Source organism: Spodoptera frugiperda, chromosome 23 (genome assembly GCF_023101765.2).
Source record: "Spodoptera frugiperda isolate SF20-4 chromosome 23, AGI-APGP_CSIRO_Sfru_2.0, whole genome shotgun sequence".
Taxonomy (NCBI): Eukaryota; Metazoa; Arthropoda; class Insecta; order Lepidoptera; family Noctuidae; genus Spodoptera; species Spodoptera frugiperda.
Window position 1 is genome coordinate 8,862,013 of NC_064234.1, and position 23,267 is coordinate 8,885,279.

The window sequence follows — 23,267 nt, forward strand, 5'->3', positions numbered from 1 at the left end:
GAGCCTTTAAAAAAGCCTAAAATCATTATGTAATATGGAAATTTTGGTACATCCTCTAAGCAACAAGTTCTAAAAATGTCCTCACATTTTAACATTTTTTGATAGATATGATGAAGTGTTGTTTATATTATAAAAAGACAATGGTCCATGTTTTTTATGATCGAAATGTTGTATCATAAATAAGTCGGGAAATCCAAGTCTTTGTGAACAAGACAATGCCCTTCCATTAAAGTTTTTTTCTACTGAGACTATTTTACCATAAATTACTGAGAAGAATGTGGTAAGCAGTAGGAATCAACTAATAAAACTACTGAGGTATTTTAATTTGATTTAATTTAAGTATTATATTTTATTAAAATAGTTTTGAAATCTATTGTTATACAGCTATTTCGTTTTGTTGAACCCTTTACATATCAAAATTAACTAAAAATCACGGTTTCCTCGCATATTATTAATGAAGAAAAGCTCTAATAGTTCTCTTCATCTTTTACACATTAATAAAATATATCTATTAATTCGAATGTGTAATTAAGTGTATCAGATACCTCAAAAATAAATAAAACAACGAAACAAATTATACGTTAAAAACATAATCTAATCTTTTACCTTCAAACAAATTAAAGAACCTCCTTAAAATCATTTTAATACATTTACTAAATACACATTTATCCTCAAAATTGAGACGGAGCACTTAAAATTTATAAACAACAAACCCCAAATGAAACAAATAAAAATAAAACCGAAACGATTACCAAAACACAAAGTTTGGTAGGATCTAAACTTTATTATATCCCCAATGACATCACTAATGTCCTAATTAGTTGCGCCGTATCTTCGCTCTGTAATAAAACAATGCAAGTTGTCATAGTCGGTGTACCGACTAAGGAAAGTTGAACAGGTAGTGCACACGGCGATCTGCCTACAGCCTGCTCGAATTAGATCATACTTCATTCATTTGGACCTAGTGTTTATGTAGGTATTTAGGTAATATGTGACTGATAATGTTCCTCGAAGGTACTGAATAATATTTTGTTCTCTGAAGGAAATAGTAGCATGCAAATATAACATGCATCGTCTAGTAAGCTTGGTACGAGTTACGTATAATAACGAGCTTATTAAAATCAAACTGAAAGTCAAAATCAAAGTATTCATTTCGATTAACCCTTACCTAATTAGGCACTTTTGAAACGTCAAACTTAGTTATCCGTCAGTCTGTCGGTCAGTAAAGCTAAAAAAACCTGTTCAATTCAATGTTCTAAAATCATGAATTCACTACGAAACAGAAAATCCTGGAATACGTAACGTATGTTTTAATTAGTTTTGTTATGAATCTCATGGTGTAACATGTGAATATGTCGATGGCAACCCAATATAAACTCTAGATTCCGTACAAATAACTGCAAATTTCATAAAACTTAACTATAAAACTGTTGGTATTTATTAAATCAATAAACCAATCGATATATGTATGTCTATGTACATAGCTACATACTGTTTGAAAAAAATACGATGACTTCGCGAAATATCTTAGTAGGGGCAACTACCCAATTGCTAGCACTGCACCAAATTATCAGCACTCTGAATAAATCGACCAATTCTAAGGTTTTCACTTACTAATTTGGGTTTCCACACTTATAAATAAATAAATGTATGTTTTTGGAATCCTGCTATTGGGAAAATCATACTTTGAGACCTCAAATTGATGGAAATTATGTAAACAAACATTTGTGTCTTGCAGTTTCTTCTGTTTTTGCCAGTTTCTTATGATCGCCGTTAAGGTCACGTGTTTACATTTTATGATATATCGTATCTTTTACAAATTTAATATTGAAACCAATGATTTCTCTGATATTTGAGATAATTTTTGATGATAATCTGAAGAGTAGAATTTGAGGTTTTGGTGATTAATTGGTAAAATAGGTAGTGCTGATAAATGGATCGAATATTTTGTAAATTCTAAATTATCAGCACTGGTGATGATAAATGGAAAAAAGTACATAAATACTAATTTCATATTTTTTAATGTAAATTATGTTTATTTTATGCAAAGAATTGATTTTGCTTTGTAAAACTAGTTTATACCATCAAAATCCAAATGTTAGCATGGTGCTGATAATTGGATCAGAAGCATGCTGATAAATTGGTTTCCCTAGAATATCATCATCTCTTCTTATTTCTTTCTATTTGTTTTTTCTCTTCTTATTTTTTGTTTTATTACCAGTATTATTAGCAGAGATTTTGTAGATGGTATGCAAGCTACGACAACTTTAGAGATTATTTTAGTAGTGCGCAATTGGTATGTCTTGATAATCAACAATATTTACTAACACCAGTCAGATTACAGGACATTTTGATTACTGAAAAACCATCTGAACGGAAAGGTGTTAAAAAAAGAGATTAACTTGGCCATCGTACGTAATCGTGCAATAGACCATCGTAATTCATTGTCATGAAATAGAATAAACAATTTAATACGAGAAATGTCAACAAAAGTAGGTATACTTGTGTTTTCATGCGATGGCCAAGTCAATCTATTTTATTTAAAACGTAAAATTATTGTTATGATAATAATAATATTGATATGATAACAATTTACATTATAACTTAAGACAGAAGGTCTCTTAAGTAGGGACTAAATAAAATAACCGACTTGGTATTACTTACATGGATCTCACATTTTTTTACGGTACATAATAAACTGATGAGGTGCGCGACTTGGATTTTTTTACAGAATGTTTTTGATGGTATCTCACTTCTTTTTGTAGTTTCAATTATTTCATTAAACAACAAAATGTAACTGCATCAATAACTTTGTAATCTCATACATTTATATGGGTTTACAAAGTTATTGGTGTGATGAAATTGTAACTGTATCAATAACTTTGTAACCCCATACATTTTTATAGGATTACAAAGTTATTGATGCAGTTGATGTATCTAAAAAACTGGACTGAATTTACAAAGTATTTGATTTTTCCCCTGATTTAGGTACTAAATACTAATTTTATGCAAAAATTTTAAGCTTCTATGTCTGTTAAAAGTGCTTTATACTTTTGATGATCTGTCAGTCAGTGACAAAATTTCGAAACTTTAACATGTTATAATTCTTAAAGTAATGGTTAAAATTTAATGAAAATTCAAATATACCATGTTTGTATAATGCCTGCTTAGTATTTGAAAATTCAGGCTTCTTGTTTTATCCACAATGAAGTTATAGGCGGTCGAAATTGGCCTGAATGGCTTCGAGAAAAGGATGGTACGGCCGAGACGCTTTTTTTGCTCGACTTATACAGATAAAAGTATTATTAGTTTATAAGTAATTATTTTGTTACCTACTTACTAACTATGTAAAAATAAATTAAAACAGGTTTTAATAATGTAACTAATTTTTTTAATGCAATTCCTAACAGTGATATTGAGGTGCTGATAATTGGGTTGCTCTATGCTAGTAATTGGTGGAGATGGTGCCAGTAAATGGTGATAGACCCATTTTTTATTCTTACTTGTCTAAATAATCTCGGATAGAGGTCAATCATGTTTTTCTTTTATTATTGTCTTCCTTATTAAATATTATAACTATAAAATTTACCTTAACGGGAGAAAGCCGTTTTTTCACAATAATAAATTGACTTAAATTAGGACTAACTCTTAAAGTGCTGATAATTGGGTAGTTTACCCTATGTAGTTAGCTAGTTACGCTTGTCAATCAACAGTGACGTATGTATGTATGTTTGTCCGTAAATTATGTTTTATGTCAATAAAAATTAGTCTATTTGAGTGGCATGTTGGTACAAAGTTGGCTTGTTAAATTCTTCATTCAAATGAAGTATTTTTGTAGTGTTTTTACTATAGTTAAGAACAACTAACAATGATTTAATGTTTTCCAGAGGGGGCAAGCTAATTTTCGTTTTGTAAGATCACTAAAAGGGTATCAATAAAGGCTATCGTATTTATTTTAAAATTTTGATTAAGAAGATAAATCGACAAAAACTAGTAAAGAAAATAGACTTGTGAAACCAATCAGTATAAAATAATATTGTAAGTGAATATGTGAACATAATATTTAACAAAGTTACAATCTTAATCTAAAAAGAAACTATTTGTTTTCGTCCTAAAGAATGAGTACTTTGATATAACGTACTACGATTCCAGAATTAGACAAGTCTAGGTTTTCCTGACTTAAAACATAAAGTTCTGACACTAAAGTATTTAATGATCTTCATGATTTATGTCCTATTGTTATTTAAGTTCGAAACAATGAGAAAATACAAGTACTAAAATACTAAAACTGTAGACTATATTTCGACAAAGCATGTTATTTGATAGATTGCGGACATAAAGTTTGAATGTTTGCCAAAAACACAAACTAAGGAAACAACCCAACAAACATTATGGCTGCAAATAGAGCTTACTTTAGAACCTAAAGTGTTATGAAGGTAGAATAGTAGCTGCAATTATAGATTCAGGCGCCAAAAGAGTGTTAGTAATAAAATATAACGCTTATAGTAACAAAGCAGGTTTATAAGAGCAATATATGGAGGTTAAACGCGTAGAGCAGCGATTATTATCCCTACAATACAGACCAAAGCTTCTGTGTTATAGCTTTGAGCGAATTTTACGACTATAAGATCTATATAAGAAATTAACATTTACTATTAACTTCTAAAGTTCTAAGCAAGCTACCACAAACTCTTTCGGGGCGCTGATAGTTGCACAAAAGGAGCATTTAACGCTACTAGCTCTACAATGGTGTTCATTAAATCTTTTACAACACCAAACTCCTAAAGTGATACAAAACTCCCTTGTATGATTTAGGGCTGAATAGTAGCGATATTTCTCCCTATTATAGAACTTGTAGTGTCAAATATAGCTTCTATATTACTTAAGGTTGAATTATTGAGTTCGTTACCACTTTAGTACCTCTAATTGGTCACGTGACGAACATAAAATGGCGTCGTCGTCGTCGTCCACCATTTTTAGATACCTAATGAAGTTAAGTAAAAACCGTAAAACGTACGAAACGAAAACTTAATACAATGAAGATATTTATTTTTCTAGCGTTCTAATACCAGGGTCCCGACACAAGTCAATAGGCAAAGTTTTGTTACATATTTAGTAAAAAAATGTTTTTCTCCATGTGAAGCAAAACATTTTATTAGATAAATACACAACAAAGAGTGGGCGCTTCAATTATTTGCCAATAATATATACACATATTCACAGTAAACTTACCTTCGCAATGAAAATTCCGCTTCAGCTTCCACTAACAACGATTTAAAATAATACACCCAACTCCGCCATTTATTTTCGTAAACACAAAATGTGTTATGGTTGTTTGATAAATCTTCATTCATTTAACATATTGCAACGTTATAAAATAAAACATACCGCATTAGCCGACTATGAAAAAAAGTAAATTAGACGCTAAAATTTCTTATTGTAGATCTATACTGCAACTCAAGGTGTTACAATTTACCTTATTGCCACCCTCTAACCGCTCAAACAGTAAGTAAGGTACATCATAGATCTACTATGCCACTTACGGAGTTTATATTCATACATTTGCTCCCTTTATAGCGCTCAAAGCAGCATGTAGCTCTACCATACCGCTTGAGGAGTCACTAGTCACTTAAATACTACTCTTACAGCGCTTTAAGTCTCAGTTAGCGCTACTGAACCTCCACAATTGCTCTACTATAGCTCTTAAATTCATTCTGTAACTCCACTATATCGCCACTGTGGAACCTAAGGCTATAAGAACTTGTGCCCAATCCAGGGGTATAATAGAGTTATAGCTCGCTATAACTCCTATGTGATAGCACTTATTGATGACCTTAGGATCTGTTTAGCTCCTTTATATAGCTGTTATAACTCTTATATTAGCGCTTAATGTTAGTTGGGAAAGAATTGCTTTTCCCTTATACTCGTACATACATACGACATTTTTATTTGTTGGAGGATTACCAACGTAATATATTATTATGTACTCCCCCCATTAGTGATTGCAAGAGCGACTATTGAACAAGGATTTTTCATCATCGATTCTTAAGTCGCATAAAGTACAATTGTATTTTTCTATTTCAGTCTCGTCTATACATGAAACACATAACGTAACTACGTGCGAATGGACATTACATTCACTATGAGTACCTTTGTCTACCCTTTAGTAAATAAACAACATGAAGTTACGTAATATTTGTTTACTACAGCGGTGTAGAACAATACAAGCACGTATGTATATACTCTAGATATACAATGATCATATACGATTGCACGCTAGAAGCGGCTTGTGAATGGTATGAATGAAGTGCTGAGTCACACAGTCTTTCGCTGAAACGATGAAACATGGTGTCGTCACAGGGCGCTTCTAGTCGGGATTAATGTTACATCCTTGGTTATTGCCTCCCGTCTGGACCATGAATCATTGTTTGGAAAAAGGATTGAGAACAAAGAGACGACGGCCTTCTGGTAAACTTACTATAGATATTTTTTTTACATAAAAGCCCTATAATTATTTATTTATTTTTAGCCGTGGTCGTCCTCCTGCAGGGCAAAGGCCTCCCTACCCTCCTTCTACTCCTCTCTGTGCAGAGCTTTCTGTGGCCAATCTTTATCGTGGGTGTCAAGTTCGTCCAAAAATTATAATAATGTAAAAATTCAATCTCTAGATAATATACCTAAAGAAAGGTTATAAAAACTATGTAACTGTTAGTCAAGTGCTGATATACAAGACTGCCGGGTATTAGATCTCAGGTTCAATTGCTCGCAAAATCTCTTTTGGATTTTCATACATTAATTTTGAAAACTTTCAACAATTATCAGTAATATGAAGACTGGGATTATGAACGATATATGACAATGGTCGGAATCTCTATTACAAGTGGTTTAAAACAAAACTGGTGAAACATAGATGTTAAAGATATGTAGATACGTCCCTACCGATTCCCTTCGGAAACTGAAATGGTCACTAACTACTTTATGCATATAACAAAGAGGTTCAATGAATTATTACAAACTAGTGGCTTATCAGATAATCTTATTCATACAGATTACGGTGTAACAAGGGTGCAATAGATATAGCAATAATAATAAAACATGACGCTATGTTTATTTTATTAAGTAAATACATGATGTAGGTTGCCCAACAAAAAATCATGAAAAAACGTAACATGTTAAAACATGTCGAAACATTTCATAAGGGCCTCCTGAAATTGTGTCATAATTCGACTGAAAGATATAACCATTAAAAGGTTTTAATGATTTTGTAAGTTTTTTCCAATAGTTAGACCTAGTGGTCTAACTAGCTATCATAGCACCTAATAGGTATTTGTTGTAAATACAATCAATAGTAGAATGAATTCAATTACTGTCACATACGTGGATATTTAATATCTTTAGACAGCAAATCATGCTATCCTTAACTACAACATAATTCCTATAATCAGTTTTCAATCCTATGGTAAGAGATTTAATGTCGAAAATCTATCAAATAATTTTAATAGATCGGATATCTTAATGTGCTGGATCCAATCTTGTGTACAGTTTTATTATTAACTCACGAATCTACTTGAACTAATAATTGGTACCATTCGAATATGGTACCAAACGGTGTGTTGAAATCCTAATAAAAATAAATAAAGGAAAATGGGCATATGGGTAGTTCTTCAGAGACAAAATTTTCGATGTCTTTGGGAATATTTTTGAAACCAACTAACAAAACGGCATGTAATATTTTTTTTAGTATAGTTTAGCTATATCAGTTACTAGGACAAATAATATTTTTTAAATAATTGCAGTCTAGGTACAAAAAAAATTTTTTTAAAGCTTGTTCTTCTGATTCATATGGCGTGTCCGTTTGCCATTTTCCGGAACAAAGTAGTTGATTTCGCTTTTTCCCTTTGATACTTCAATATAAATTATAATTACATCGAAAGGAGATGAGTTGTCCTCTTCAAAAAAATATGCAGTCGTTATAACTATGTTAGTATGATTATAAATAAATAAATAAGAAGTGTCCGGCGTATAATACTGATTAATATGGCGTAAGTTACGAATGACCATACTTTGTCGGGTATTAATAATAAGAGTCTGGCTTCCTGTGCGGAGGGAAACCAGGCGTGCAACGGACAAGCTAGGAGGCGGACGTGCGGCTGGTTGGCTTAGATCTAGGTGTTTCTAGGGTAAATATCTGATTTATCTGTGTTTGGTTTACATGGCATCCTGATTACAATGCTTATTTTATAAAATTTACTTTACAGTTTTAAAACTTCAATCTATGTTTCGTGTAAAGCTTTTTGGTTATACATTCGTGTAGAAAAATGATAAGAATGAAGTCTGTATATACGATGAGTTATGCATGATTGTAAGCAAAATCCTGATTCATCTGTGCCTGATTCGTATGGTCAAAACCGCATATGAATTATAAAATAATGCTCTTGTTGCGTTGTCCATTTTTTTACTAGTCTTATTTTTAAATTAACTTAGCTATAAATGTTATAGCTACAATTTAAAAACTTTTTTTTGAGGAATGTAATTAATATGAGTCTGAAATTGCTAATCCGCCCTGAGCAAGCGTGATGATGAATGCTCGTGACTTCTCTGTGCGAAAGTACTCGAAAATGGTATGCTAACAATTAAAATAAATACAGAGCTCATTTACATACAATTTTCAATTGTTCAACAGATTCATCTGTAACAATTTCTGATTCATCTGGGCAGAAAATATTCAAACGTCGATATCCCGAAAACTGTTTTTTTAAAACGAGTCCCTCATTCGAATATACGTTATTTGGTATAACTATTTTCATATGAACACGTGTTACAGATCTTAAAGTGGAATTAAATTTTGGCCATATGAATCAGTCGAAGAATCAAATTTCGAAGAACTACCCATATATACTCATATATACATAACCTCACGCCTGTCTCCCATGGGGGTAGGCAGAGACAATGGAACGCCATTTGCTACGATTCTTACACACCTCTTTCGCTTCATCAACAGTCTTTTAAAATGGACATTAAATTATAGTCTAGTACAAGTGTTGTATATTTGTTGTACCATTGTTTATAATTTAAACGTACTACACCCTTCACTCCCCAAAGGCATAGACAGAGGCGTACATCTACAAGTAATACTCTCTTTTCACCCATTTATTAACAGTTCTAGGCATTCTAACCTACGACCTAAAGTTGCGGACTACCTAGCGAGCTACTGGGGCTCCGGCTTGAAGAGCAGGAGTTTGTATGGGGTGGTTTTTCGTCAGTAAGAGTCTGATAGTTTCTTTTTTGAGGGGAGAAATCAGTGGATGAGTTTCTCCCCTCAAAAAAGAGACATTCTAAACATTCTAACCTATTAAGAATAATGATCTGAGACATACTATAGACATTTCAATTTTAATAAGCTATGTATTATGTACCTAGTAATTGTACTCACTGTTATATTTATTGAAATACCTAAATAAACGTCAGAGCCCTAGTCATTCTCACTTGCTTATCAGATATTAGAAAGGCGTTTGAAACAAAGAAATTGGTATTAGATGGAAAGAGCTTGATAAGACTCTAATTTTTATCGTAAATCTATAAAGAGCAAGCTAAATAAATGTGAAGGAAATATTAGTTAAACATAAGCAACTAAGCAACGTCACGCCTTTTATCCCCGAAGGGGAAGGCAGAGGTGTACATTACGGCACGTAATGCCGCTACACAATGTACACCCACTTTTCACCATTTGTGTTATTAGTCCCATGTAATACGGGGTGAGTTTATTACCCTGTATACAGGGCACAATTCCAGACTCCGTGCTACTACTGAGAAATTAGTTAAACATATCATTATTGTACCAACCTCATAGTCTTTCATGTACCCTAAACATGTTAATTTAACTTGTTGTTTACTGAGCTTTGGTTAGAGAAACACAGCCTTATGTAAACAGGACTTGTAAAGATTCGTGTAACTTGTTGTTTACTGAACTTTGGTTAGAGAAACACAGCCTTATGTAAATATGGGATTATCTTAATCCTGACCCAATATCGTACACCGGGCACTTAGCAATACGAGAACACATTGTTACCTATGTGAAATACAGAAGTTCAAAGCTCAGTAACACTTGACATAGCCTAAGGATCGACACCCAGACCTTGCTTTCAACAGGTTTCCCTTGTAACTTGTTATACCAACAGGGAAATCTCTGAAAACAATTTTAACTAACCCTGAAATATACTGTAAAGTCCTATGTATAGGATTATAGCCCTTTTATTCCCATAACATACATACAACTTTGTTTTATTAGACCTTTATATGTGGTTTATGACAATAGATGTTGAATATGAACTTTTATATGTTTACAAAAGAAAATATACGTATGAAAGTAATCTTTTTTTTTGTAGGACAAGTTTTTAACTGATTATGTTTCATATCTTTACAGAATGAAACATAGATTTGTGTGTAGCACAATTTATTGAATCATGAAACCTTTTGTTTCATAATTATGATGCAATTTCTTTCATTATTTGCTTTTCAGGACCCATTTAAGTATTAAGACAGTAGGTCAGTTACAAAATGGAGTCGCAAATAGAATTTATTGTGCGGTAGTAATTTATTATTGTGTGTCAAGATTATCTCATAAACAAACAAAGAAACCACGTATTTGTAAACAAATAACAGGATACAGTAAATGAGTACAAACATCAATGATAATAATATTTCCTTCATATTTTTCTTGCGTAACATTCTGACAAACAAAATCGCCATCACAGATTTTTGATAGCATTAAATTCCTATGAATAATAATTAATGAGAATAATGAACTAGAGACGAAAAACTTTAAAAATAAAAATGTTATAGGCCAAAAATAGCAATTAAAAATTAATTTTATCATTTAAAGTCCGGCTGAGCTTTGAGTGTATCACGAAAAAATGATATTTATTTGTTTGTTATGTACATTTTTGTTTTTGTTATATGCTTTCTAAGTTTATGGAAGTTGTAAGTTTATAAGTGGCGTTGGAACAGCACCGTGGCAATATGCTCGTGTCTTACACCTCGCGGTTGTAGTTCGTAGTGGATGAATATCATATTAGAGTTACCACATCATTAACTGGTTTATAGCCGTGTTACCGTACTACACTTACCAATATCGCGCCTTAACTCTTTTACATATTTTTTTAAGTAAATCTCACAAACTTAACGCTCAACCAAAGTTTGCCTACCGTTATTATCTTCTTGTACCGACGCTGTTTCATTTGTTTATGTTGAAGTAAAAAATTCGAACCATTATCAATAAGGAAAACGATGATTGATTCAAATATATTTAAGATTTCGAACTTGCCAAATATGTAAATGTGTTTGAAGAATCGGACATTATTTAACTTGCCCCAACATAACGAGGTTACATCAACTCGAGTACCTACTTGCTTACTTGTAGTACGTTAACTTGTTTCGTTGCTGTGCAAGTGACTTTCTAATATAACATTAAATATTTTCATAATGAACATATCACAAAAACATAGCTCAGTCCAACATTACATTTTTATTTAATTTTATTAATTAAAATTTCTTACCTTAAAACGTGTAATCGCGATTCGTCCAGCACCGTCAAAAAATATAAACTTCACTCGCGATGCACTTAAAAGAAACTTGGTAAAACAAAAAATAGCACCTTCGGAAAATGTAAACAGAAACAGTAGTGGCGAAACTCACGTGTAGGAAAATATTTGTAAAGTTTAGGAAGGTCGGTAATTTTCAGTAATAATCGAGGGGAGATATATGGTGAGCAGTAGGTCGCGTGTGACGTGAGTGTGCGTCGGGTCTGTCGGGAGGTGTTTAGGAGCGAGGTGGACGGTCGGGCGCGCAGGCTGGCGGCGGCGAGGCAGCGCGTGCACTGAGTGGCGAGGCTGGCCGGTGGCGCGTCGCTGCCGGCCGCCGCGAGACTCTGCCCCGCGCGTGCGCCGGACCAGTTCCGAGCAGCCTCCCGCGCCGCGACCTGCACCGCGCCACCACGCCGCGACCTGCACCGTCTGCACACTCTGCACTCTGCACCACCATGCACTTGCACACTTGCTAAACTATCGCACTGCGACTTGCAGCCTCCCGTTCTCCGCCTCGTACATTTCAGGCAAACGTACAAACGACAGCACGAAATATCACTTGTCAATTTATGTTACTAGGATGTCGCCAGATAGGTCTGTATCGGGGCAATAAATATCCGCTAATGGCCCCTGTTGCTCTTATCTCACAACTGGAGCAAGGAGCAACTATAACAACCGTACGTAATTAATTCAGTTTACTCATTAGGGAAATTTGTTTTCTTATATACTACGTAGGCACACAAAGCAAATAAGACGAACAAACGTAAGTTTTGTATGCTGAAAGATGTAAAGAAAATGCCAATCTAAAGCATTTTCTTTTCTTGTTTCGCAAATATCATATTCCAGTATTCAGGTTCCGTGTTAGGTATTCTGTCGACTGATGAATGTAAGATGTAGGTAGACAACCAGTTTGAGTACAACAAAATAAATTATTATGTTCAGTTTGTGTAATGTATCCGAAGACAAATGATGTTGACCATTAATTTATGTTAATGAACATCCGTGTAATACCCGGCTCGTAATTTTGACGTCAATATCTATTGGAATCCTTTATATTACGCAGTGCTGTAGTACAGTACTAGTACCTAGGTATAGTACATTGTAGTGAATGAGACATCGTAACATGCAAACACTGCGGATAATAAGAGGAAGCACCTGACAATAGTATTGCCGCATTTAAATTAATGAGACGAAGTGCGCAATAAATTAATAACGGTGCCATTTAATTAACAACGTATTTACTTCTAAATCTCTAACTAGTATAGCTTTGTAGTTCTTGGAATATTTACGTTAGTGAGTTTATTTATAAATCAGTTTTATATCTAAATATAAGGTCTTATGTGACTCATTGCATACATTATTTACGTGTTTTACATTGTACCGATTTGTAGCCTTTTTAGTAAATTACAGCTTAGTGTACGTTTATTTTTTTACTTCGAAGTTACGTAATAATATTGTTCCTAAAATAATGAATGAATGATTGACGTCATACCATTGTATCACATTGATATCTAAGAAGTTGTCGTGCGAACAATATTATCAAAATTCATTGAGAATTTCGTCACAATCGCCATTCATGAAAACTACAGCAATTTTCTTTGAAATATGACTTATCTGAAGTAAATTTTAAGAATTGGAATGTTTTTAAATTTGCCGTTCACATAACATCCTATAGTACACTTAAATATTAAAGTTAAGTAGCTCTATTCTTACTTAAGAAGGTACCTAAGTATTTCCAAACTGACAATTAATCGTCGTTAGATCGGGCTCCCGAGAAATGAGTTCACATAGGTACATTTGAAATATTTTTTTATCACAGACCGAGTCCCAAACATGTGAGGGACATATGTTGGCTACTTACAGCTAGATACCGCGCTGTTACTGATAAACTACAAATACTTAGCGTGACCTTTGCTCCGTATTGGCCATAATAGACTGTTGCTATTTGCTTATTCGGAAATTTCATTATCATTCCTACGCTAATTTAATGGCTAATTGGCTCTTATTATCGCTCGAATATTTGGGTCGATCACCACATCTAACAATTTCTACTTTTTGCCCGATACATTATGTGGAACACTTGTTGTACGTGAACTACTTATTCTGTCGTTGTTTTAAATTTATTTTATCGAGGGGCAATCAATTTAATCGGGCGCGACCCTAAATCAAACGCGGTACACACAATATATTAGAGAACTAAGAATAAAAAGAATGGAAGTGACTCTTGTAATGAGTAGTGATCTTACATAAATGCAATACGTAATCCTATCCACGCAGAAAGTATCCGGGTTCGACTCACTCGATACTAAGTATCTATAAGTATACCTCATTGTGAACAACACATTACGAATTCAGAAATTCCACCTCAGTTCAATGAAAGGCACTTGTCTATCACACCTTAATACATTTTTCCTGTTTGAAGTATTCAAGATAACGACTTCATATGTGCTGATTCAATTCCAATCAATGTATCAACTGGATGTGACATCGATCTACGTCATGCGCACGCGACTGTCAGACGACAATTACAAATAACATTGATACGTAATCAGTCTTGTCATGTAATAAGGTTTTTTTCCTATGTCTTTTGTTTTAAGTAGTTTTAGGATTTTTTAGTGTCGTCGATATGAGGAGCCATGAAGTCTGGACAAAGTTCAGGTGGGTAACAGATAAAGCCACGTTAATTTAAGACGTAGTATTTAAATAGTAAACACTAATTAGAAGATTTATTCTATGTAGCATTTTGTTTATCACAGACTCATCAGTGTTTTTTTTTTGACGGTGGTAAGTCATCCTATGATATCTGCCGTCTTGAGCGAAGCGAGAGGGACTGCAGAGTCTTTCTGACTAAAAACCTCCTCGTTCCTTCGTTCCTACACATGCTTTTTGAGCCGAAGCTATAATAACCCCACTCCGTATACCACACAACTCTGAACTCATCAATAATTACTACTTATTATACGTATTTTTCCTCCAAATATTTCAAAACTACCTATTTTCTATTAACTTATTCCTAGACAATAAACACAAAGTTAGTGACAATGAATAAATACGTAATTAACACCGCTAATTATAGCACTAAACCTTTGTCTATAATTAAAAGTAACGGGAATAAACATGTCCCTATGTCTTGACACTCGTCTAGACATTAGAAAAGCTATAAATTATATTGGATTGTAATATTTCAGTCCATACATAATTGGCCCCACACGTGTTTTATAATGGTCTCGTTAAATGTTGGCACGTTATTTTTGTACCATATAAAGCGCTTTATTAGGCTATTTCAGCACTTTCTATAACTAGAATTGGAGAAAGAATGATCTAAAGTAGTATAATATAGATATAGTAGTATAATAAAGATTCAAAGAAAAACATAAATACAAATATCACGAGCACAACACACTACTGCATTATGCGCAACCATAATCTTATCACAAATTACGATTACATAAATTCATAAATAATAAACAGGTACATAAAGCAATAAATACCTGACATATCTTTCTTAAACGTATAAAAGGTATGAAAGACTGGCTTACAATGGGTGAGAGTGAGTCATCAAGAGGGGAGTCATAGTAAGCGCCTGTAATCAGTCCATCGGTTTGTCATACAAAGCGTGCCATTTCTGTATTCCAATAGGAGCGAGAATGAGTCATTGGCTGGTCTATTTTATTTTTAAACACACTTTTTTGTAAGGTAAAGTTTACTGCAAAATTGTAAGAGCAATGTTCAATGAATGGGCTTGTTGATAGATAATTTAGGTACTTCTCTTTTTGTAGTACATGTCTTTTTAGGGTTCCGTAGCCAAATGGCAAAAAACGGAACCCTTATAGATTCGTCATGTCTGTCTGTCTGTCTGTCCGTCTGTCCGTCTGTCCGTCCGTCCGTATGTCACAGCCATTTATTTCCGAAACTGTTGGGCCTACATAGTTGAAACTTTGTAGGATGATGTATTTCGGTAACCGCTATTCGAATATTGAATAAAAATTAATAAATATAAAAATTAAAGGGGGGCACTCCATACATGGAACTGACTAAAAAAAAATTTTTTTTCATCTAACATATCCGTGATGGGTGTCTATGAATAGGTCTTTAAAAAAGACATTAAGGTTCCTAAAACCATTTTTCGACAAAATCAACCGTTTGAAAGTTAGACGCTTCCAAAGTGGAAAAATTAGTGTCCCCCCCCCTCTAACTTTTAAAATAAGAGAGTGAGAAAACTAAAAAAAATATATGCTGTAGACTTCAATGGAAACTAACAACGAAAATTGGTTTGAACCAGATATCATAATTAGTTTTTAAGTAATAAAACATTTTCAAAAACCGCAAATATAAGTTTGTCGTTCATACAATCACTATGTAAAACCAAGTTATTTTAAAACTTTTATATTATGTCATCTACTTGCTGCTACGGAACCCTTCATGGGCGAGTCCGACTCGCACTTGGCCGGTTTTTTTGTTTTCGGGAGATACTTAGTAAAAGGCGTGGATTTTTTTGTGTGAACCCGGTTGGTTAATAATTGAACAAAATATGAAAATATGAAACTTGGATAATTGAACAAAATAAAAAAAGAACTACTTAGCTGGTTAGCGGGGCTCCGGCTCGAAGTATGGACGAGTTGGTTTTTAGCCAGTACTTAAGAGTTTGACCCCTCGCCTCAAAAAAAGTGGGAGAAGACAATGGATGATTTTCCCTTCTTAAAAACATCGGAAGGGGCCAGCCTTTGAAATAAATAAAAAATATAGCGAATATAAAGCCTCGTACAAAAAAAGTACAAAGCAATAGCTTTGTCACCTGTTACATAACACTGGTAGGTATATCATGACTGGCGTAAAGTATCCATTGAATTTTAGACCTTAGGTATTATAAATATAAGCGCCATCCGGTCTAATCTTATCTCATTATGGCACCAGTAGATATACTTACTTTTACGTAATTAATCAAATAATGAGGTATAATCTTTCCTAATGCAACTTTTATTAAGATAGAGCATTGTGGACTTTGATTGCTAACCATTACGGTCCATATTTGATTTGTAACGTCATAAAAACCTTAACCCCCATAACATGAAATTAAACTAATAACATGGCAAGAGTAACCATTCTACATATGTACATAATAAAATAATCTCCCTCTTCGTAAAAATACAAACAAAAAACTAATTTAATTGAAATGTGGGAGAGTCATGCTTCGGCACGAATGGGCCAGCTCGACAAGAGTAATACCACGGCCGCACAGAAACCCGACGTGAAACAACGCTTGCATTATTCAATCTTCCGAATACCATCCACCGAATACCGTCCATGGGCGGCGGCGATTGCTTACCATCAGGTGATCCCTCTCTTCGTTTACCGACTCGTAAAAGTTTAGTAAATCTGTATAAATAAGCGTGTTGAAATATGATGTCTGTAACTCATAATCCCACATAAATTTTCCACTCTACGTTTCAAAATGGTAATCATTAAATACAATTTGGAAGGATAATAAAGTAACGACTAACACTTGTAGGTACATGACGACACTTCAAGCTATACAATCCAGTTTAAATTGATCTCGATTAGTATCATCTTTCAGCACAATCGCAGGTCAAATTATACTGGTTTTCATAGCTTGTGTAAACGTGTGTACATGGCAGGCTCAAGCGCAGGCGCCAAGGATCTGCGCCGGCGCCGCACTGCCTTACCTTAGCTCTAAGGTATTAGGTTTAAAGGTCAGATAGCTCATAAGACTGAATAACTAGTGACAGTTTAGTGTTTACTAACTGACCGCTACAGTAATTCTATGTACCTACAAGATTCTAGAAATTATGCAACGAATTCAACAAATCTTTCCTTGTTTTCAAAACACACTCGTTCATTCATTATTTTGTCTGAATCATGGGCGTAGTCTGAACTCAGTGGCGTTTATTCAGAATTCATTCACTGCTAGGTAACATGAACCAAATATAAATATAGAAGAGTTCTGATTCATAATAGTTTACTCAATTGAACTTGTCAATATTAATTTATATTAGGAATTCTTAGTGCAGTATACAAATTCAGAGAAATTACACTGTATTGAATCGCCGTCTTTGATGTACGTACGTAGGTAAATTCTTTCTGATTAAATACAATCAAAATAAACGGTGACTCACTGAAACGAATAGCGAGAAAATAGGATGTTTGATAAAAATACTCGATATCGATGTATTTTTCTCGTTGCGTTTGCTTCCTGCTCATATTTTTATTCGAATGAAAATTATAATAAACATTTCTCGGTATCGCAAAATCGATTATCCGAATCATAAGATAATGTTTCGGATATGTCATTAAAGTTCGATATTCATTCGAGAGAATGTGTCCAATTTTCTGTTTATTGGGGATTAAAAATATGTTTTAAAGATTATCCTGTATTTGGTTGAAGTTTTGACGTCACTCAGATTGGATGGTTTATGAAGGTAATCGAGGTTGCAGGAAAATAAATATGTTAATAACAAGATTACAATATAATTGATTTGCAACTGAGATACTTTTATGTCGTTATGTTTTGGTTTTTTGCAGTAATCAAAAGTCCCTACAAAATACAATAATGTTACTTAATATACATAAACAGTATTTTAGCGTATAAAAGAAGACAGCTTGGAATCAATATAATATACTGAGTGAGGGACGTAATTAATGGGAAAATGGTTAACAAGACGAAACGAAATAATCTCTTGTTCTTTTTTTAATAAAAATAACGTTGCACTACACTGGGATTTTCTCCCGTATCGTGTGGGTGCGTTTACAAACAAACTGATTGAAACAAACCAAAAAATATAGAAATCTAGTCTTGTCGCTTACTCTTTACCTAATATTGTCCAGTGACATATTGCGAACACCCAACAACACACAATACCCTTAGTACGTTGGGCACTCTGATTTGCCGGTGCGAATGAAACAATCAATCAGAGCGTTTCGTTTCGTCTCGTTTGTTTTCGTTCAACGCAAAGTAAACTCATACTAAGGGTACAGAACTGTTAAAAGTTTTTATTAATGATCCGGTAATCTGCTCGTTCGCCAAAGCAAACATCTTTATCTAACAAAATTCATAGAAATGTTATTTATAGGTTTATTTAAAACAATGAAGATATTAGTGGGAAGTTATATGAGCCATCAACTTTTTGGTTATTTTCAATATTAACTTGGCACTTTACTATCACGGTATTTCTCAGAATTTTGTTAGTGAATCATTTTCTATTTTTAATTGATCTTCCTGTAGGGCTACTACGCAATGTAGTTATTTTCTGAGTAATGTTAATTCTAATCCAGTTTATCTCAATGTCAGAGGTAACAAGGCATCCATTAGTAGATTTCTTAATATAAGTCCTCTTCTAAGATAGGTGAAGAGAATAAACGGTTACGAACTAAAAACCACCCCTCTTGGCCTCATTTCATTTAACTCGAGTAGTTAGGAGTACCCGTTTTGTTTTCCATTTCAGACAATTTGATAACCTATTATTATTTCTCTTTTCTTTTTAAAAACCATCGTTTTTCTTTTCAATCCTTGTGTGGGGCAACCCCCACACTAGAATTTTCTCCTTTGTCGTGGGTGCTTTTACAAACATACAAGTTCACATACACATGACACCCAGATCCGAAACAACAATTTGTGGATCACACAAAGAGTTGCTCCGTGCGGAAATCGAATCCGCTACACATTTCCCGGCAGCCGGACCGTGCAGTGTCATGTTGCAAATTGGGACAAAAGTCAGTAAATATGGACACCGTTACCACCTATTAAAACACTCAACAAAATAAAACAGAAGTTACCTTTAGAATTAGCAATTGAAAAAACCGTGTTAACACAATTATTGTGAACCAACAAAACTTTAGCAATAAACATAAACACTTGAGACATATAATTGAATTAAACCTGATAATATCACGTCTAGTGATAAGAATCTAAACATACCAGACCCTTAACATTACGGATGGCAGCTAAATCAATGTTGCTACCAATTAGTGTCAGTACAGAATATACTTATAAAAACTTGTACGTATACTCACTCATATATCAACGAATACTGATTGGGGCTGATACATTATGTATATGTTGTAGGGGATTTGGATAAATCGTGTTTCTCGTGAAACTACCAAATATTGTGAGATGTAGGAGAGTTTATAGCATGATTTTTATCCGGAGCGTCATTTCTGCGGACTGCCTAGCGGGTTACCGGGGTTCTGGCTCGAAAAGCAGGAGTAGGAACGGGGTGGTTTTCAGTCAGTAAGAGTCTGACACTCCTTCTCGCTTCGCCCAAGGCGGGAGAAGTCATTGGATGATTTTACAAACTCAAATAAAGCATGGTTTTCTTTACAACCATAACATAATACCGTAATCTAGTGGCTGTGGGCGAACATATTACTATAAACTGGTCATAGTTTAGATCTAATTCGAACTGAACGTAAGACTTCTTACCCAAAAGTTATATTAAGCACTTTACCAATGAGGCAAAGGTTTTCATTTTGTTGTGTTGTTTGAATAAATAGCTCTATTAGTTTCAATTAGTTTTTGGGACCCTTATTTAAGACCATCGCAACGTACTCTAAAATAGCTCACGTGTGAAAAACGTATTTTCAAACAAAAATTTAACTAGCTAAATAAAAATATTCCTGCAACATAGGCGGACATTTTTAAAATTGATTATTGCCAGTGTAGTATGTAGGTTAGTAGATACTAATGGCGAGTGTAAAGTACTACGTTGTAATAATAGTGTCCAGTCAACTAGGCATAAAGTGGACTTGAAACCCTCACGCTAACTGTAGATAAAACTACTCTTAATGCTGACAGATAAAAAGAGGTTTAACTGTGCAATATGGGCAGAAATATAGGCAGTACTTTGATCTAGAAAAAATAATCCTGCTGATGTAATCTTAGACCTAAGATTTCTGAGTGTCTTGCAGCTACTCTTGTTTAAATTGTTTAAGGTGGTAGTAGCCAAGTTTGCTGTGTTATGGTATACACATGCATACTCAAACTCAAGCTTTTCTTAACCAGTGTTATGGGTGACATGACCACGACGTTAGAAGGGTGGTCGAGGGTGATCGGATACGAAAAGGGATGAATGCTTGCCGTGGAAATGGCTCATAGACATAAGCAAAGCAAACAGCGAACCACAAAACGTTACCTTTTTTATGCAACAACACACCACCAACAACAATCGAGCAGACGAGTCATCTGATGGTAAGCGATCACCGCCCATGGACACCCGCAACACCAGAAGAGTCACAGTTTTACCTATAAAGTTGAGAAAATACTACATAGGTATGATAACATAAAGTAATTGTAATTATTGCTCTAAGGTTAACATTATTATCTCTACAACAGATCCCAATAAATACTACTAACGTGCGCAGACTCACAGACAAACGCTTATTTACACTATTAGATTACGTACTAACACACGTAGGAATGGGCAACAAAACATTTGGTTACTAATACTAATACGCTACGAAAGGAAATGCGTAACTACTTACGTATTTGTAGGCGTTCCACTAATCTCATGTGGTATGACGACAAGATTCAGAAACCGTTTGTATCTGTGTTTATTTGTATCACATATCTTTGTTGGATTGGGAGGAAACCATATTTGGACATCTTTGGATAGATCTTTTAAGTATTAAATTCAGAGTTGCGGACTACCTAGAGGGTTTACCGGGGCCCTAGATCGAAGAGCAGGAGTAAGAACGGGGTGTTTTTAGTCAATAAAAGTCTGACAATCCCTTTCGCCTCGCCCAAGGTGAGAAAAGTCATTGAATTACTTTACAGTTATAAATATATCTAAAAATAAGACTTTCTAGCTGTAACTGTGGTATACACCCTTTATTAAACAACAAATTGATGTATTTAGGGAAAGAGACAGCCACCCAAATCTAATCAACTAAAATACTTACAGAAACAACGGTATCTATAAAGTCAATTTACTCTCAAATGTACCCAAGGATACAAATGCACAAAGATTGTATGATGTAGTCATACTACATCTTATTTCTGACTAACATTCACAAGCTTACGTAGGTACACGTATCATGTACTTTTACGGTATTCCTATTCACCGTTTGGTCCAATGTGCAGTCTATGACGAAGATGTGATAACATAACACAAGTGCAGACACAGTGCTAAATTACCTACGTAACAACCTAACGTCATATATTATACACATGCACGCTACGAAGCTCGGCTTGCGGTTTCTCAATTCACACTCGAACCTTGTACGATGCAGAATATTATCCGATATTATTGATCTGTATGATTTACTATAGTAAACCGATAATGGCGCCTCTAACAACGTAGCTAACACATGGCCAAGCAACATCAGTAAATTACCATTGTTCATACACACGTACCTACCTAACGAATCCAGTTAAATTGTGTAAATCGAACAATAATAACACATAACGAGCAAATCACACTACTACAATTTAAACAAAGTAACGCATTACCACTTATACAATACAAGCAATTACCTTTGAAAATATACACCTTGAGAGCAATCATGTCGTACCCGCTTATTAATAGTTCACGCGACGCAAAATAAACAAATAATAATAGGTAGCGAATAAAAATACGTTCTGTTAAAATTGCTTGAATAGGTAAACGAGCACAATTATCGAGCAAATAGTTGTTTGTACACGGTATATCAACTAGCTGTGTAATTTCCCGTGTTCTATCTAATATGATCGGCGCGACACGGCGCCAGCGCCGTCGGCTTCTTATAAAGACCGTTTATGTTAATACATCTACCACTAACCACTGTCAGGTCCACGAGACATTTCTCGTCCAATACAACAGCTTATAAATTATTTAATATATTCTAATTGTGACTGAAATATCAATCAATCATTTTGTAATCGGATTTTTTGCGACGCGTGTTGAATTTGCGTCTTAGTTTCTTGTTAGGATGTAAACAATGATGAGGTTAACTAGCCTGTTACACTTATTAAATAGCGATCCATCACAGAATCTAAATTATCCCGAATTTTGCAAACAGAACTACGTTTTGTTTCTTAATAAACGAAGGTTTAAATATTTAAGAGACTACGTTCCGCACGTAATATTAATTGTGTTGTCTAAATACAAAACTACGTAAGCGTACCTACGTAAGGTATGTACGCGAATTAATTAAACTGTCTTCATAAAGCTATCAGCATTTACATTATACGCCTTCTCCATTTCACAAAAAATAAACTAGAAATATAGAAACATGCGGAGATTGCTCATAAAGTACAGTTTAGACGCGAATCTCATAAGGAACCTAGCTCAAATATACCTAGTACCTAGGTATAGACTAAACAAAGTGCTCGCAGGTGCGTCCAGAGGTGGCTCACGGTCAGATTGTCTGATACGTGTACTTATGGTCTGCAATTCTACATAGATGTACAATCGACAAAGGTATTTGGTATACAGGCAATCATTGGCGCATATATTTTGAACGTAATACATCAAAAGGGCAAAATATTATTTGCCTTGACGGAAAGTTCAACTTTTAAAGTTAAGTATGATAACTGTTAATTGCTATTACATTTAGAAAACTCTGAGGTTGGTACAGAGTCAGCTTTAGTATTATAGATGTCCGTAATCCACAGCAAATGTTTTCCTTAAAAGCGGGCTTTAAACATGTTTGGCACTGCAATGGTATAAAAAAAACATACAACTATTTGACTGA

At 34.2% G+C, this 23,267-nt stretch overlaps 1 protein-coding gene and 1 long non-coding RNA gene across 2 annotated transcripts in view; both read right to left on the minus strand.

The window, feature by feature from the left end:
* Nucleotides 1–5,614, minus strand: part of LOC126912151 (uncharacterized) — an 86,490-nt gene extending 80,876 nt beyond the window's left edge. Inside the window, exon 1 of the long non-coding RNA XR_007706791.1 lies at nt 4,380–5,614. This is a non-coding gene — a long non-coding RNA (uncharacterized LOC126912151). The remainder of the gene's footprint in view (nt 1–4,379) is intronic.
* Nucleotides 1–11,987, minus strand: part of LOC118267246 (BMP-binding endothelial regulator protein) — a 53,758-nt gene extending 41,771 nt beyond the window's left edge. Inside the window, exon 1 of the mRNA XM_050702820.1 lies at nt 11,556–11,987. The gene's annotated coding sequence lies outside the window, so the exon portion shown is untranslated. The remainder of the gene's footprint in view (nt 1–11,555) is intronic.
* Nucleotides 11,988–23,267: the final 11,280 nt, after the last annotated feature.